The sequence below is a fragment of the Periplaneta americana genome, chromosome 11 (assembly GCF_040183065.1).
Source record: "Periplaneta americana isolate PAMFEO1 chromosome 11, P.americana_PAMFEO1_priV1, whole genome shotgun sequence".
Lineage (NCBI taxonomy): Eukaryota > Metazoa > Arthropoda > Insecta > Blattodea > Blattidae > Periplaneta > Periplaneta americana.
In genome coordinates this window covers 101,045,256-101,063,217 of record NC_091127.1, presented here as the reverse complement: position 1 = coordinate 101,063,217, position 17,962 = coordinate 101,045,256, and the positions used below count along the sequence as shown (strand labels likewise).

At 36.9% G+C, this 17,962-nt stretch overlaps 1 non-coding gene across 1 annotated transcript; it reads right to left on the bottom strand.

Annotated features, from left to right (window-relative positions):
* Positions 1 to 4,442: 4,442 nt before the first annotated feature.
* TRNAT-CGU (transfer RNA threonine (anticodon CGU)) lies at positions 4,443 to 4,515 on the bottom strand. The gene has a single exon. It is a non-coding gene; the product is annotated as a tRNA-Thr (tRNA).
* Positions 4,516 to 17,962: the final 13,447 nt, after the last annotated feature.

Below are 17,962 nucleotides of genomic sequence, written 5' to 3'. Positions count from 1 at the left end.
GCATCTTTCTTTGTAATAGGTAGACAGTGGATGCGGGTTGACTTAAGGAAAAGTGAAGTTGTTTCGTATCGGAGTATATGGCACGTGCCGCGTCGTCCGTCTTTTGTGTACCTGTCGAGTACAGCCGCGTAGATAACGAAGGAACCCCAGTCCACATTGCAACGCAATGTGTGCAGTTGTGTTACCCTGCTCAAGTATTTAGTACGAGTTGAATAGTGTAGTGCTGATCCATTCATATTGTCGAAGTCAAAATGTTAAATTTGCTTAGAGATGCGAAATGCAATTAAGAAGTATGAGAGTGACATTTTATGTATTAACGAAGACAATATCGTGTGTCATGTATGTAAAATTGAAATAAAAACCAAAACATCTCAGGCTATAGAGAAACATTGCAACAGTACATCGCACAGGAAATGCGTTGAAATGAGATCTGAGAAACCATCTACATCATCATCATCATCATCATTTAGTTGTGCGGGTCTAACGACACGTGCAACATGATGCTCAGTACAAATATTCCTCTAAAGAAATTGAGTGATCCCCATTTTAGAGGTTTTCTTCAGTAATTCTCTCGATACAAAAACTGTTTAAGTGATAGGCGAAGAGGATTCAGCTTCGACAACTTACGAGAATATATCGTCGTTTACTGCAACGCTGGTAATTGCATCAGTGATGACGAGGACTGAATCTTGCAAGGTATGTACTACAGTACGTTATTTTTCTTTTCCTTCTGACGGAGATACAGTAGCATGTTGACGTCGTCTGTTTACATTCAAAACCTGTTCAGCCAATGGTCTGAATGAAAAAAAAAATGTATCATATAGTAAATGTGCACTTACATTCAACGATAAGTCATCCCGCATCCACTGTCCAGCAATAAGGATGTAAAAGTCTTATTTTTTCTATTCCGATCAGGACTACAACTTTGAAAGCTGTGTTCTCTCATTAACAAATGTGTTAAACGTTAGTTAATGAGAAATATTGTGAGAGATTTGATCATTACATCAAACAAACGGAAATTATAGGTTGATATTAGAGAGTAATGTAGTGTAATGATTACTTTAGATTCTTAAGAAAGAGCCAATCCTTCCTAAACCCTTTGTAGAAAGTCGAGAGAATGGAAATTTCTAAGAGATTGACTAACTCAAATTCATAAGGTAAGGTTGCCGAAGTATAATTTTATGTAACCAGTTTTAATACTCAATTAATGGTTGTGCTTTTGGAATTCAGTCTGATTAATACATACAGGAAACTGGGGTTATTTTGTGACAGCGAAAGCAACTTTGTGAAAACCACCATTTTTAGGTCACATTTCAACAGTGCGTTCACTGTTGTGGTCATACTGGTGCATTTATCGCATTAACACGTTTTTCAATTACAAGCTTACAAATCAAACTGAAACTCTGATCGAGGTACGACGTGAGCGCTGGCTGTCTTGGGGAAGAGCAAGTGAGCAAGGGTGGGAGGGAGAGAGCACTATGAACTCAGCGTTGCTGGATTTAGTAGTAGTAATGATAGAAAAAACGGGCATACATTTTAAGAGTATTTATTATTATTATTATTATTATTATTATTATTACGAGGCTCATTTCATAAAAATGCACAGGTTGATAGAACTATGAAGTGGATGAAGCAATATCAGTTGCAGTTGAAGATTTGAGAAATAAGCACGTGTATTCTTTTCGTCCATAGCATACTCTACGTTTAGGTAACGAGAGCTAGAAATGGAGTCCACACATGTCTCGGGTACTGTGACGTTTGAAGATCAAAGATGGAATCTTTACGTGGTAAAATCTCAGAATCCACAACGGAGTGGAGTTTGTGGTGCGCTTACAATGGACCGTAGTACAGTTTCTCGTTGGGACTCATTTTCGTGTCAGCTTAGACCAGTAGTTCCCAACCTTTTGTGACTGACGACACACTTTATTAAACGCCCACGATAACGTGACACACATATATTTTTATTAATAACAATATAATAACAACAACCAGTGATTTTCTTGTGGAGGAAAAGGTGGTGAAACTCTGTGTACAATGTTTTATAGCGTATGGGGAGATGATTACTGTTCACTGCACGGGAATATGTCGTTTTTATCCTCCTTTTCGTCTAACTAAGATTTTCAAGGTCTAAGCGGAATTAAAAGAAAAATTAAATTAAAAACCTAGTTATTCATGCATACGGACATCCAGTGTTACAGATAGGTCGATGTTAACACGCAATCGAAAAAAAAAAAAAACAGCAACTTTCACAGGACACGTAAATCATCTTCAAGATGCAGCAGTCTGTTAGTTAGTTTAGAGTTCACTATTTTCATGATAAGAAATGCTGATTCACACAAATATGACGTTGAAAACGGCAGTTCTAAATGTCTTTTTAGTTTATTCGGCACCATCGACTGATTTGCAAAACATTTCCGCATATAAGGCACTCGGGATTTTGTTTATATTCAACTCCACACCATGCAAAACCATATTGTAAGTATTCATCACTATACTCACGAAACGCAGTACGTTTTTGTGAACCCTGAAGGGAATTTTCACGCACATCCTTTGAATTAGCACTGCTGTTTTCTAATTCAAACCCAGAGCTTGATTTCGAATTAAAAATTTATCTATGATAAAATTTAAATAAAGCACTTTTCATAAAAAAAAGTCACACTATCACCCGCTCATACTGAAACTGACCATTGTGTTCTGACGATTCTAAGCTCTAGGGCCTATTTTTACTAAGTGGGAACAAACGAATTACTAAGCATTGTTGCAGGTGTTCACGTTTCATTGGTAAAGTCTGTCTCAAAATAAAATGTACCATATCAAAGACTTCGTTGTAAATAAAAAATACGTTGTAAAGAGACTTTCTGGATGGCGTAAAATTTATTTTTCATTTCCAAAATTTCGCGACACATTCCATGGGGCTGCGCGACACACCGGTTGGGAACCCCTGGCTTAGGCAATGATGCAAGATCAGGAAGGCGAAAAGCATTAACACATGGACAAAGTGTGAAACTTGTGGCGGATGCTCTTCAAGAAGATCGTCGAGTGACATGTGAGGAACTTTTAGAAGCTACGAAGATTTCACCAACTTCAGTATTCCGTATTTTCACAAATGATTTGAAGAAGAGAACAATTTCTGCACGATGGGTTCCTCACTGCTTGACTACCGAACAGAAACAGAAACTCCTGGACATTGCAAACTTGCTGACAGTGCCATCACGAAAACGAGTAGTCCAACGGGTAACTGTAGTACGGTTCAGTGTAAACTTACCACAAACTCCACCCAAAGCATTGTGGGAAGTGTGGATTTCTGTGAGGGGTTTTCTACACAAAGATTGAATCTTTTATCTTCAATCGTTACAGTATCCGAGACACGTTTAGGCTCCATTTCTAGCTCTGGATACATAAATACAGAGTATGCTATGGACGAAACGGAGACACATGCTTCGTCCTCAAGCCTTCAACTGCAACTGACATAATTTTCAATTGTGTTGTTTCATCCACTTCACGTTCTGCCAACCTGTGCATTATTTATGAAATGACACTCGTATTATTATGGTAGATTAAATGAATCATTGTCCTTCCCAGCATCAAAGAACTCAATTCCCTTGGCAAAAAAATTTCTTCCTTCACTATGTACCCCAACAAATTTATTATTGTCAGTGTCCATCTGTGTGAAATAAATAGTTGATAGACCTACTAATGTAGCTACGCATGTATTCAGGGATCTTTATTCACGCACGGACACAACACAATGTAATCGGCAATGTTGTGATTGCAGCTGTGTTGTACTTGGAGTTCCATCCACAGTTCGTCAAACCTGCTAACAAAAGTATTAAGAGGTTGACTAATTGGCTACAATGCTAATATAATGGAACCTTCCTAGCCGACAGTCAAGGCAGAAATGCAGAATCCGCAACTGGGTAATAATGTAGGGTGGTTTCTTCTATTGGCTGGTGTCTGGAAGACGCGAGGCGAGGGAAAGAGAAGAAATAAAGAGAGAGATGACAGAAGTTGGCATGTTTTGCGGGATCTCACTTGAAGTTGTCAAGTTATAGTATAGTGTTGCAGAGTGTATTAAGTTTATGGTTCAGCATAGGCCCATGTTTTCATCTAAACAATTTTCATTTATTTATGATTCATATGTGTTAACACAGTGAGCTCATCAAGTTCAAAATCGATTTGAAGAAAGATTCTCGGGTGTAAAAGTTCCAGATCGCACAATAGTCTATAACCTAGGCCTACTACCTATTTATATAAATATCAGGTGATGAGATATGTTCAGGCTAAGAAATAAGACCGGTGGGCTCTCACCGAAGAAACATTAGATAAAAACAGATAATTGCTTGAAAAATTATCTTAGAAATCCTTCGACGTATTTCACAATAAACGGGACTTTGTTACAAAATTGTTAAAATTGACACTTAATATTTGAGGAGAAAAAATCGCTCCGGCGCCGGGGATCGAACCCGGGTCCGTGGTTCTACGTGCCAAGCGCTCTGACCACTGAGCTACGCCGAATTCAATCCACAACACACTGTCAATATTACAGATAAAATTCTGTAGGACAAATTAATATATCTATAATATTCTCTCAGCTAGCAGTGCATAATATCTGCGGATTCCCTGCCAACAAGTCACTCAGCTGAGTGCGCTCCCAGTATAATGGCAGTTGACATTGGATACGCTTCAACATACAGATGCCTAACTTGGAGTCAGGCCACAAAGGGAAACATCGAAGGAGGAAGGTTCGATCCGGTGCTGTGGATTGAATTCGGCGTAGCTCAGTGGTCAGAGCGCTTGGTACGTGGAACCAAGGATCCAGGTTCGATCCCCGGCGCCGGAGCAAATTTTTCTCTTCAAATATTAAGTGTCAATATTAGAGATAACATTCCGTAGGACAAATTAATGTATCTATAATATTGTTAAAATTAAGGCCGCATAAATAACTTCAACCAGATGAACTAGTTTGTAGGGGCACATTTTGTGAGTAGATTCTAAATACTACACAGAATGGATAAATAAAACCATATTTAATATTTCTTCTCGGACGAGGCTTAGTGCTATCTCTATGAGTATGTGCATTAGTATTCTGAAAAAAGTGTCCTTCCACGATGAGAAAATGCGTATTGTTCACCCAGGGCGGAGAAGGAATCATAAGAGTAGTTTTATTTTATGAGAAAAAAGTTGATGCTCATCACCAGGGAGCAAAACTTAGTGCCCGTTGGCAAAGAGGCAAGTGGTTTCAGGTTAATTGTGTTCTAGAGTCCCTCTACTGTGTACAATAGAAGGCGGCGTGGGTCGTGCCCCTTTGAACTACTGTGCCTTAGGGTACGTACAAGATGGAGCCTGGTTGGTTCCCGAGTTGGTTGCTCGTAACCTAGTTGGTCGATGAACAAGAAAGTCGGAGTGTACAAGACGGAGCCTGGCTGGTTACCGTGTTGGTCGCTCGTAAGCTGGCTGGTGGCTGGGCAGAAGGTCGGGCTTATCAGAACGAAGCTTGTTTGCACCTGCAAGTCAGTGTAACTGAGCTTACTCTGCTTTGTCAAAATTGTCTTTAAAAAACAATAACAATTTGTAAAAGTGCCAGGATGGATTGTATTGATCTTCAGGTCCTCCTAAACGTATCTTAGTTATTTGGACATTTTCAGTACGGAAATAACCACGTAGGCTAAATAATTCCACTTTCATAATAAAACCGTTTCATTAAATCCCTTCTATTTCGTTCTGATACACATAGAGCATTGATAAAAAAATATGTATTAATTGCCAAAAGGTCTGTACCGGTAATTATATTGTTTCTAAAATCGTCACTTTCTGTAAAATATCAATTATCCATTTACAAAGTTACTTATTATTTACCATTTCACACCACCTCATTCTAGTGCCGAGATCAAGAAAGCATGGGAGGCTATTTCTACGTGCCTTTATGGCATGTGAAGGAGCTATCTTTACTTTTATTAGTATCCATTTCAACTCCTATTTCATCTCACAATTTCTCAATAAGATATGGGCTTTGGTGGTCGGGTTGAGCTTGATTCCAAAATTTGTAAACTTTGATTATCCTACCGAAAAATTGTTTTTAGAATTTAAAGTCTTGAAAATACATCAAATTTATATCAATTTATTATTAAATTTTATATATAAAAACCACACATATTTCAGATCATATACTCACAAACAAAATCAAAAGCATGGATACAATACGTTTGTTGGAACCCAAGTGTTTAACGATCACTGCTTTCATCTGTAGTACTAATATCTGCCTTAGAATTTATAATAAATTAATAAAGAAATACGCACATCTATTGGAGGTAAATAGAGATGTGCTTATTTCTTTAATAATTTGTTATAAATTCTAGGGCAGATTCATGCATGTCGATCGACCGATTTTACGGACAAAGCGTGATCTTTCATGGTTTATTCGTGGCTTGTATTCGAAAGAGAATACTGACTATTGTTGCAAATACTTGAAAGTTTATTGACCAGTGGTGCTAATACTTTGAACATTATTCTATCGTTGCAATGAGTTCAGACTCTGAATAAAACATATGGACGAAAAAAATATAGTTTTATTCGCAGTTCAGAATTAGATGTTTTGTAATGTAATTATAAAAAATGAAATGATGGGAACTTTTCCATAAAAATACGGACATTTAACAAATCTTCAAAAATAAAAACGGACGGCAGGACAAACCTTCAAAATAAGTACATGTCCTGCTAACTACAGACGTTTGGTAATCCTACGCCTATGGTCACTAACAATTATAATTATACTTATGCGTGTACAGATGTTCAAGTAACCCAGACACGTTTCAACAAAGCAGATGTAAACGCAGGGTAATTCAACATGAGAGCTCGTAATGCCTCAATCACGTCAGCTTTACATTTAGAAGTGTTGGATGATTGTTTCAAAATCATTTCTTTCAAAGTAAAGAATGCCACACTGCAACAGTACTTTTGATATGCTTGAAGTAACTCATTCTTTTAACCGTTTCTGTGAGTGCATTATTATTTATTTATTTATAGAGCTTCCTCAAATTAGAGGCTGCCATTAGACAAAGCATACAAAACAAAAAAAGAATAAATAGACGATGAAAGATAACAGAGTGAGAAAAATGACAAACAAACAAAGAAACAAACAATGGCAGTTAACAGAATAAGCCAACAAGAAGAAGAATTATAATGGCGCATCAGTTTTTTCAGTACACTGAATTAGAGTCCATATAGGTGATTCCGTAAGAGTTTGACTCTCTAATTATGAGGAGGACCAGTTCATTTAGAAAAGATTTGTGCAATCCTAAGGTCTTACACAATTGAGAAGAGAAGTTAGGTATCGTTCTTCTTGCTCCAAACATCAATCCCGTGACACTGATATCGTGAATTTGGTATTTATCTTTATAATACGGGATGGTTGGAACGTAGATTGCTCGTTTCTCCTCGTGTACATCTTCAGGCTGTCGTTTATATGTTTCAAACCTGATGATGGGGTCGATGATAATACCCTGAGACAAGGATTCGCTAATGGCGATTATGTCATTGCGTCTATTACTGCCATTGTCGGCAGTTCCGTGGACTTCTTCATAGACGGTGTATTTTAGTTTTCTAAGGGCATCGGCCAATTTAGTTCTAATTGCATGGTGCCTATGTATACGCAATGTTTCACCATAAGGGCAGGTTCCTAGGACATGTCCAAGAGTTTCTATCTCACTGAGGCATCGCCTGCAGTGGTTGTCCTGAGACTACCGGGTATGGCTCTTACAACACTTACGTTGGCAGTCATTTTGATAGCCTCCTTCTGTACAATTTTTTCTGGGTTGAATAATTTATTTAAATTTACAAACAATGAATATGAATCATGTAACTCGTATTTTACTTGACTACCAACTCCCCTACATTACCAGAAATTGCTATACAGTATTCATTCTACACTTCATGCCACTATACGAAAATCTGTAGTCTCTACCTATCCCTCTTCACCGCTGACCATGACTCTACTCACACGAAAGTAAACAAACCCGTGCCTATAGTAAAATAACAACAAACCTGTTTCAAGGGACAACAAGTTTTGATTCCTGATACGATTGAAATCCTTTTTGCATAAAATTAACAGATAGAGAATGCCATTTTGCCTTTTCAACTTTATAGATACCCTATATTGAAAATCTATTTCGGGAAATAACATCTACGACAGGAAAGAAAACACCTATGTTTCTTATAAGTTTGCTTTGGTGTTGGGAATTCTCTTTCAGATGTTTAATTTACACTTAATCGATTCTCTAGGAATTGTAATTACAGATTCTACAGAATACTATGTAATATATTATCAGAAGGCATGAAATTTTAGCTGAATGCGTGGTTCGCAAGAATCCTTTTCAACTACTAAGCACCGGAAATCTAAAGCACGAGCCGCAATTCTTTGTGATTCGCAACCACACCTGCAGAACCCCGAACCACCCCTTCATTGCATTCACCCTCTCCCCCTCACATCATTTGCAACAGCCGTTATATATTTCCAGTGACCTGCAAAGCGACAATTTACTGGCTCTTTATTTCACTTTGGGGTAGGTAGAAAAGTGTTTTATATGGGGAGTGGGGTGAGAGAGAGCGCCCTTTACCCCATGAGAAAGGAAAGAAGCCGGATGGTAAGCCACAGTAGAATTTCCGGCCGTGATTGGTTTTCTTTTCCAGTTCGGTAAACTTTCCCATTTCTAGAAGCCATATTTCTCCCTTTCTCACGTGTAGCGGGCAGCCACACGTACACACACCTCTAATTGCCTGCCCATTGCATGGGAAAGGGCTCTGCCAAGTAGGGGTTACGACTCCCTGCCGACTCGAGATTCGTATCTCTCACGATATATCAAAGAAAATCTATAATTACTTGCTTCTGTCTTGCGTGGCCTTGATGCAACAATGGGAAAGGAGGGAACGAGATGGGACATGTAGCCAAATGTTATGCAGGCCTATAACGTAGCTTTTTTTTTTGTCAAGTTTCCCACGTTAGTGAACTGGGTTAAAATCTCGGAAAGTCCGAGATGAGATAATTATTAATGTTGGCACATGTAACAGCGCCGTCATCTCGACAATTCGTCACCAGGTCAGTAATGAGCAAGCATAAACGTTTGGAAGTACGTACGAAATTATGCTCAAAATATACAAATATGCTTAAACATGTAAAACCAATTAATGCAATATTATAATACCATAAATATAACAATGCTTTTTTATGTTATGATTTGCAGCTGCATAATATAATGACTCATATTGAGAATTTCCTCTGTTAAACCACCAGGTAATATTCCGAAAAATATTTTAAACTGTGAAAATATTCTTTCTAAGTAAATTTTATAAGTATGTTGTATGGGTTCCGATAAGCTGAATATAGATAGCAGTCTTAGATAGCTTATCAAGATGTTAAGTGATTATTTATTCACATAATTAGCATAATTTGTAGAACAATTTAAATTGATAAACGTTTTCGACAATAATTTGTCATCTTCAGATCGTTAAGAAGTGATGTTAACAAAGTATGAACACTTTACAAAGTTGTTATACAAATAGTTTCATGGTTAAAAACAATCGAACAAAACTTCTCTCCATAGATACAACCAACTTATACACTAATATACCCATAGATAAAACTTTAAAAATAATCCAATCACATCTCGAACAAATACAATATTGCATCCTATACTAATAGAACAAATCTTCAATTTATTACAAACTTCACTTAGCCAAAACTATTTTCGATTCAATAACAAATTTTATTCTCAGCTGGAAAATTTAGTCATGGGAGACTCTATCTGGCTTATTAGCGGAGATCTTTCTACAAAATTTAGAAAGCAAGCATATCACAAACTTTTCACATAAATATATTATTACTTCATGTACGTATCTATTACAGTATATGAAATATTTACGCTCTAAAATGTTAGGCCTAAGTGTTTCAGTGCTCAGGGACGGACAGTGGACTAATCTAAGGCAAAGTTCACTTTAATTTATTTTCATGTACCGTATATTGGTTCGTTTCCTTTCCATTTGTCTTTAATTTGATTTATTTTTCTATTATTTGACTCTCTGTTTAAATGTTACTTATTATTCACGATGGATGTGTTATTAACTCACAACAAAAGTATAATATATCTCCTCTCATTCCTCTATAAATGCAAGTTTCTTTGAATTTGTTTATTGGTTTCGATAATGACATGGTGGAAATAAACCAGTACATTACTCATCCTACCACATTTACATGTACATTGCGGACTTTGAATGAACAGGTGGTGGATAAGGGAAGGTAAGAAGCGTGATATTATTACAGCATTAACATGATCCTGCTTATATTACTGCATTGAAATAAATACGCAAGTACGACACAATCACCATGTCTCGAAAATCAATGGAGAATTTTCGTTCAGGACATGACGCACTTTCGATTCACAAAAAGTACCCTAAAAAAATCGAACAAATCGCGCTATAGTTTTTGATGAGAAATTAAATTTTCTAAGAAGAAATAAAATTTAAAGAAAAATCATCCAACGGTTGCTTCCAGAACGATACGTCCGCAGCAGTACGTACATCTGACAATTTGTCCACTATCTTAAGTCCACAGCTATTTTGCCCAAGGAAATTAATCCAGCGAACATTTCGTCGACCCAAAAATTTGCCCATTAATATTTCGGTCAAGAATATTGTGTCCATAATTTTTTTCCCAATTTTTCTTTGTCCACTAGTTTCTTTGTCAACTAAATATTTTGTCCTCAAATATTTTGTTCATTTTTGGGTAACATTTACTTCCAATATAGAATTTAAAAAAGAAGGGTTGCTATGGAAATGTATTTAATTATTTTTGTAGTATAATAATGCTCATTTCTATGGAAATATGTAGTTCATTGGTTCAGTATTAAATTTTTAAGTAAGTGAAAACATTTAAAATGGCTTATATGATGACAACCGTAAGAGGGCGGAACATGCTAGTCCACAACAACTATATTTACCACTTTCATATTACACTGAATAACAAAAAAACATTTTCGGTAGATATCTTAGTACCCAGCAGGCATTCTAAGACAACTGAAACATGCCGATTCCAAATATGCAAACCATTTGTCTCTATTACCCACCGTTCTTGAGATATACGACATTAAACATTATGTATAACAACTCACAGACAGGAGTTTCAGTAGAGCATTTATTGCTACATGGAGTACTAATGAACATGGCTTTAGCTAAGAAAACGGTGCAATTGTGCCACATGACACATAATTATAGTAGTAATATTTCAGTACCACCCTGTAAGTCTTGGAAGTGGCTGTCTGCAATGATCTTCCTCATTTGTGGACCTATGAACACACCTTCTTTCACTTTCGCGTAACTCAACTCTGGAAACTTGTTACACAGGTACCAAAAATCATCTGAGTCGGTGTCTAGTGCCTTCACGAAATTCTTCATGAGCCCCAGCTATATATGAAGCGGTGATATGATAACTTTGTCATCCTCAAACCACGGCACACGAAGGCTGCATTCTATCTCTGAACGGTCAATTATTCTTTATGTAATGATTCTTTCTATCTCTGCTGTCCCACTTGCAGATGAAGCAGCAGTACTTGGTGTACCCTGACTGCATTCCCAAGAGAATAGTAATAACGTTTAAATCACCACAGATACGCCAATTGCCCTCGCGATAGCGTATTTTTTTTTTCAAGAAAAAGCGACATGGTTTCGTACGTATCTTTCAGGTGCGTAGAATATGAAACCAATACTGACGCATATCTGTTTCCATTGTGTAATAATATTATTTACTACCTTCAAACTTGTCTTAGGTGACTCTATGAACAGTCACCATGCTTCAATGCTGTTTTCTACTCTGAAGCTTGACATAAGATCTTGAATGTCCATGCATTAGCAAATAGTGTCACTCATTGCAAAGAACTTAACAAGTTCTTTACGTCTGTGCCGAAAATGTGAAGTCGTAACCTGTGCAAGAAAATTAAATTGTTTAAAACGTGAACCGAGCAGTTCAGCTCGGCCTTTTGTTAGTGCCAGGTCCCGTACGAATCGCAAAGTTGAGCATTATTCATTAAATGAATATCTTCTCCAGGTTGGTAGTAGTCAGAGTCTGAGTCGTTGGTAGGTGATGAAAGAGGACTTTCTTCCTGCGTTTCTTCATTAACTGTGTATTCTGCAGGTGCTGTTGGTATTGGACAAGTGACGGAGTCATGTGAAATTGGTTTAGAAACTGAAGGAACGTCTGGATACTTTACAGATGCACTAGTTTTGTAGGAGAATCAGGTGACGTTTGACAAAAAGAAATAACAGTCAGTGGTGTAGTTGCTTGACTCACGCCATATCATAGGAACTCCAAATGTCAGATGGTTGTTGTTCTTCCTTCCTTATCCAACCGCACAAGTTGCATGCATAGATCAAACAGATAAACTGTGGTGCCCACGGCTTACCACTATCCACTTTCGAATCAAAGCATAGTTCATATTATATTTTCTTAAGAAACACTGTGTGAAAGTTTTCCAATGGAATTTGTCTGTTACATAGCCACATATGTATCAAAACACATCTGGTGAAATTCTACATTATCGGGGGGTGGGAAAAAAAAAAAAAAAAAAAAAAAAAAAAAAATTCGACGAACCATGTTCCATGTAAAAATAAAAGTTCGTCGATAATTTCAAAACCTGACGTGATAGCGCAAAACGGTTTTCAGATTTGAAATCAGCATGAAAAACTACTTTAGAAATAGTAAACATCATGTCAGATATCTACCACTTGTTTATCAGTGTTATTGGTAGTGGTATAGGTGGTATAGTAGTAATAGTGTATTATTTGTAAACCACTTATGAAAATGGACAGTCAGGAATATTGGACACAGTATACTGGACGAGATAATAAAATGGACATCTTAATAAAGAGAACAAAGATAAATGTAGGGCATAATAAAATGTGGATCAAACTTTCAGAGGATAAAATAGCACAATGGACATTTAAACTGTGGACGAAATAATAGTGGACGAAATAATAGTGGACATAAAACACCAGAGGACGAAAAAATATAGTGGACAGAATATTAAAGGTAGGCCTACTTACGAAATAGTGGACGAAATATCCGTGGACATAGGATCTGGGAACCCAACGGTTAATTTCGTACAGAAAAAGAAAAAAAAAAACGTCAATTTCGTTCCGAACATGATGCAGTAGATTAACCTTTCGATATCAACGACTGAAATTGCAGTCCATAGGATTTTCGAATCAAACGGACACTTTAATGACAAGGAAGTTTTAAAATTCCTTGTGAACTCGGTCCCGTTATTAAATCATAATTCTTAAAAATAATATTATCAATTAAACTTAATGTATTTTTGTCAACTTTCGCAATAAAAATTACTTACACTACAATACTTAAAATGTTCTTCAATATCGATTTTCCCATGCAAAAACGACATTGATATCCAAAACGTAGAGAGTGAGAATTTTATAGATATATCACTTGATGCGGTTTGAATAGTTTTGAAAATTAACATGGAGGTTGATATTTTCGTGGAAAGACCCATTTACGAGTAAATTTGTTGGGACCGGTCCCTCATCTTATAGAAAAAGAATTTACCGAGCCGCGATATCTCAAAGGTTGAGAACTACTGCTCTATACCAATCCACATGCCTTACCTATAGGCATCCAACAAGGAAAACTCAGTGCGCAGAAACCAACTGGCGTGACTGTCTCGCGCAGATGACGTATGCTCCCGTTCCCAGCATGCTCTCACGCCTACTGCAGGGGGATAAGAGGGGTATAACATGCGCACCGCGAGGAGTCCGAGCTGAGTTTTGCTTGTAGGATACCTATACTTTTGCACATTTAGTTTTCACAACCAGGAAATAAAACATAAGTAAGCTACATTAAATATGGGCAAAACACCATTCTTCTGGTTTATACCGCTATAACTTTAAAAGTAGTAGTATTTGGTTTAGGGATACCACCGATAAAGAGGATTTTTTCCTTGGTTCTTTGACACAAAAAAGGAAACATTTTAGGTGAATATGTCATTGCGTTTGGTGGTTCCATAAGCGGAAGAGGAAAATCCGAAGCTCTCTAATCGAAGTAGAATTTCATATCCGGGGCTTTTGAGGCACGTAATGCGACTGATTTGCCTGTTTTTTCCCTGTTTACAACTCCTAAGCGGACGCCTTGTTTACTAATTGCCTACGGAAATAAAGTCCTAGTTGCGTGCCGAGATTTTCTAGGGAGTATCACAGTTGCGTGCCATCACATTCACAGGTAAAAACAGGATTAAACAGGGCAAAACCTCTGAGCCGCGTCTGGAATTTGTGATGGAGAAAGATGACGTTGCAGATGTTTTTCTCGGGTACTCCCGTTTTCTTCTATCTTTCCACCAACACTCTCCACCTCCCTCTCATTTAATCTATGGGTATCATCTACAATAGTAAAAATAGGCTGGGTTGTCGTCTGGGGGCAGTACGGGTTTCCGATGCTGATATAGGAAGGGCTTGGTGCTCCGAGTCCCTGGGCTCAACAGGCTAGTCGTATGCGGACTGGACATAGCTCTATCAGAGGCTGAGGCAGAATGGCCTCTGTGGCTTGTCAACTAACACAGGGAATTTGTTTATTTAAGAAATTAGCGAAATAGTTAGAGATAAAAGTATGCAGTGGATACGTGTAAGAATTTATTGCAATTCAAATCATTTTTTTTAATGACATGATTTTTAAAGTTTCCAACATGTTATATTATGTATGTTCATTTTTTCAATGGTCTCGATTATACGATCTCTTTTTGTACATCACAAGCATAAAATGTCACTAAGCACATAATATATGTGATGTAGAATGGGAAAAGGAACCTCTTGTCTCCCAAGTAAATTTTACTGGAGAGCTGAAGAAGGAAGTTAATCAAAATTAAATTATTTTGTTTTCTATTTTAGTTTGTTATTATTTCATCAAGATATAACTATAATAAAATTTCAATAAATCCATGTTCAAATGACAAATATAGTTTGGATTATGTTAAACTTTAACTGTCTTTTCTTAAAATATTGTTTTACCTATTGCAATTCAGAATGTTACAATTCCTGTCAAATTTTTAGATTGTTGGGTCTTTTTTTGTTAAAATGGCTACACTTTTATCCTCTACAAGAAAAATTTAAAAAGTCAATTGAATTTTTCCGACAAGAATTCCCTTTCCCGTTTCTGCATCATCACATATATTATAAGGAAAAACACAAACGATTCGCTTGTTTATGTGCAATTACTGTAAAATGTTAAGTATAAAACAAATGATGAATAAATTAAGAAAAATGACGATTAGGAAATAGAGCACAGACCAATCATATCTACGCTATATGGTTCAGCGTTCCGATGAAAGCGATATCTGCTTAACGGAGAAACCACGATGGGGGCGGATATTAGAGATTTATAATGAGGCGCTGTGATTTGCACTAGATGAAGACCCACCATCAAGTATTCGAGAACTGTCAACAACACTTGGTTTGTGCAAAGAGTAATTGGCCTTGGCAAGATCCATACGAATTAATGAATGCAAAAGCCGTACGACGCGACGGATTGAGCTCTGCCATCGCTACTCCAAAATGTCATCAATAAATGGAATAGTATCGCCACAGGCGAGGGATCTTTTTACGAGCTCCAGATGAAAGAAAGCAGTGGTACCTACCTTATAACTAGAGCCCGGATGTTTAGGCTTTTAGTTTGGTTAAAATAGGCAGGCATATAGAAACTAAAAATAGTAAAAATAGGCAGTAAAATAGGCACTTACTAATACTCTAAGAGTACGCACATAAATTAATTTGCCAGCATTAAAGTTGGGTGATAAAGTAAAAACTTTTTATGTCATTGAAGTTATTGAACATTGTTTATTTAAACATAAAACACAAATCAGTTACACAAGACATTATAGATGAGTATTGATCCTTTAATCAAAATCTGGCCATTGCGCACTCTTGTAGGAACAAGAATCTAAGAGCGCGCATACAGTCCTTCAAGAGTACGCGCTAACATATGTCACAAATAAATACACCAGTTCCCTCATAGCATGAGCAGTCTTCATGCCACCATTTTTTGCACTTGATAGCCGTCCCAACCTGGGTTTAATAATCGGCCTCCTAATCAATTCTAAATGAATATTTATATTTAATTCAAATACTTAATAAACTATCCCATACGGTACTCACTTTACTTGGTTACATGCCACAACAAGATGCTTTTTTAAGTTGTCAACAGTCATAGTCAGTCACCTGTCAGAGAGAACGTTTTTCATGGTCAAAAATTATCTTTCTGCTTCTACTGAAGTGATTGGAGCAAACTTAAAAGCGACTATACCTTTCTTTCAGAGATTGGGAAAGACCGACTGTGTATTGTCTCAAAAAAAAAAAAAAAAGGTGTGAGAAGGAATTAGAGACTTAAAAGTACCCGTGACTTGTGCGTGCAAGCGATAACAGTAACAGGACCTGGATACTTGCTTTTAATACTTCCCTCATCCCCGTTCTTTCGCTGGTAAACCCCGAAGTGGCCTGAGAACTGAGGGTTAGACTGTTCAGATATCTTTGTTAAGTGACATAAAAGGTGGAATCGGTAGGGGAGAAAAGTTTACGACTTCTTTGAAACATATGTATTGCTGGAGAATAAAATTCTAAGTAAATATTTGTGTTATGTGAATATATATTTACGACTTCTTTGAAACATATGTATTGCTGGAGAATAAGATTCTAAGTAAATATTTGTGTTATGTGAATATATATTTTTAATTTGTACAACCGTTCTTTTTTGTTTTCTTTTACATAATTTATGTGCAGTTTATTTTAAAAGCATAGACAGTGTACAATAACGACGTAAAAAGGCTAAAAAAACATTTAACCTTAAAATAGGCAACGGGAGCTAAAACAGGCAAAAAAGGCAAAATAAAAATTGAGCCTATCGTCCCCAAATTATGTGGAATTTTGTTTATCTCTAATAGGTCTTTCATACATACACTCAGTTTAAAAAAGGCATTTTGCCTAACATCCGGAATCTACTTATAACTAACAAGCATAATCAGTAGTTCGACAAAACCGCTGTGGGAGCAATATTAAAATGTGGTTTGGTGGAAGTTTTTGGTTATATTTTATTTATAATTTATACCCGATGTTTGGGTCTTTGCTTCTTAACAGCTGGATCCAGTTATATGATATTTTGTATAATTGCTATCCGTTTATATTCACCAGAAGTTGATTTACTAACTATAGTTCGGCAACAATTAAGTCAATCGATCTCATCCGATATAAATCGAGATTCAAAACTGGAATGAAATGATGATCACTGTATCCAGCTTATAGCACGTGTAGTGTACCTTTCGATTATGTTTATTTCAGTCGAAAGTATTTTTCTGTCTTAACACAATGCAGTAATTTTCATGGGTTTCATAAGCCATTACAAGCGTTTTCGACTGCATGTCGAGAAAATAGCAACGCCACCAAATTTAACTACTGAGAGAGAGATGACAGTCTGCCACAGAAAGTAATACACTTTATTTCGAATAAGGACATCTGTTCATTATTATTAAACCGTCACCAGTTGCAGTTGAACACGAATTTATTCTATTAGCCTACTATAAGCACCATAGTCTAACTTCTAAGGTAGTGATCGGCAAATATTACGTCATATAAAATGCAGCCCGGAGGATACTCAATATGTTTAACTTTGAATGAACAAGTGATGGCTAAGGAGAGGGAGTTCATACCTTACTCTCCTCCCTGCTTGTGTGTTAAGGGTTGACTAGCGAGTCAAGAAACGCCGACCACAGGTCTAAGGCATCTTGCCTGGGTTCGTGTTACGCAATGAGAGCAGTTTGGAGTCCTCATGGGAAGGATATTTGGCGAGTTATACCATTACCTAAATTAGAAACAGCTAGCGACAGAATATGGTTAGATTCGTTCTAAAGGTGTAGGAGGGAAAACAGTA